Source organism: Otolemur garnettii, unplaced genomic scaffold (genome assembly GCF_000181295.1).
Source record: "Otolemur garnettii isolate 467f Iridium unplaced genomic scaffold, OtoGar3 scaffold00001, whole genome shotgun sequence".
Taxonomy (NCBI): Eukaryota; Metazoa; Chordata; class Mammalia; order Primates; family Galagidae; genus Otolemur; species Otolemur garnettii.
In genome coordinates, this window is record NW_003852396.1 from 8,006,663 (window position 1) to 8,008,252 (window position 1,590).

General features: G+C 49.6%; 1 pseudogene; it reads left to right on the plus strand.

The window, feature by feature from the left end:
* Positions 1-637: 637 nt before the first annotated feature.
* Positions 638-1,590, plus strand: LOC100952655 (annotated as a pseudogene).

The following is a 1,590-nucleotide window of genomic DNA, read 5'->3' on the forward strand; positions in this document are numbered from 1 at the left end:
CTGGTAGCTAGAGATTCCAGAGTCACTTAAGAATGACCTTGAGGAAGGAGTAGTATATTTATTCATTTTATTAAATGTTAGGCTTTGAGTACAAGTCATTTTAGTATTTTGAAGGATGAAATGAAATACCATAAAGCACTTTTGTTGTATTAAAATATAACCGTTGTCTCAAGGAAAAGAAGGCATGTGATGGTTGTGATTTACACTAGCTGCTTTTTTCACGAAGATCATCTTTCCTTGAAAGAAAAATTCTGGTTATTTAAAAATACAGGTTATATTGTAAGTATTCGGCATTTTTCTCAAAAATGAATGAAATGAGCTTATCGCTTCAAGGAAAACATTACATTATTTGTTGCCAATGATAAAAGTCAAGCTTTTGTGCAAAATTTGGAACTTGGGGACTCTACCTGCCAGCCCCAGGAGGCTCCCAGAGCGAGGGGCGCCGGCGTGGTGTGACAGCCCGGAGTTGGTGCCAGGAGCTGAGCGTCGTCCGGTGTCCGTGCTCCGCGGCCACCGCCACCTTATCGCGGTGCCACAGCACTGCACTCTTGGGGTTCAGGGCAGCCCGGCCCCGGGCCTTTCTCTCGGCGGCACTCAGCGCCTCGCCTCACAAAGCCTAGAAGGTTTAACTCAAAGAATGCTCATGTTTGAGCCAGTCCCTGGCCATGGACTCAGTCTCAGTGTCTTATCCATCTAATTACATGGAATCAATGAGCCCAACAAGTATGGGGCCATTTACTCTACACTACTGCCTGAGAAGTTCTTTCAGACCCCGGCCGGAGGCCTGCCCAGAACGCAGATGGAGCAGGTGGACCTCGCAGAGAGCACTCGGAGCTCACCACCTTTGGCTGTAATTCTCGCTCACTGAAGCTATGTCCTCACCCCACAGAGCCTCGCCTGGGCTGAGCCGCAGCCTTCTTGCCCGCAGATGGACAAGTGCTCACCCCCTCTCCGGGAGGGCAGTCCCTCGACTTGCCGCCGTCGGTGCGGGCGGTGATGGCAGCTGCCCTCTCCCGGCACTGGGTCCTGCCTGTCACTCAACCGTGGTGCAGCCCCTCCCATTCATGCACAATAGGCGCCTCCTGCAGCCTCTTCTGGTCTCCTTGTCGGAGGATATGAAAATTCAAATAGTAGCATGCAAATCCCTGTAATTGAATCATAAGAGAAGCCTATATTACAGAAAAAAATTAAAATAGAACCTGGGATGGAACCACGGAGGACAGTTTATTTTCCTGAAGAAATGTCACCCCCTTTACTGAACGCAGTATCCCCTCCCCCACAAGCATTCTTGCAGGGAATCATCCTTCTGTCATAGTGCAGCGGGTGAAGAGACCTTAGCCCGTGGAAGCGGAGGATCCACAGACGTGATTATGATGAAACAAGGTGTATGCTGAAAGCTCCCACTTGAAAGCACGCAGAACACACACAGGAGAAGAACCATACAAATGTACGTGGGAAGGCTGCACGTGGAAGTTCGCGCGGTCTGATGAACTAACAAGACATTTCCCAAAACACACTGGAATCAAACCTTTCCAGTGTCCAGACTGTGACCGTCTTGCCCTGCATGGGAAACGCCCCATGCTAGTCTGA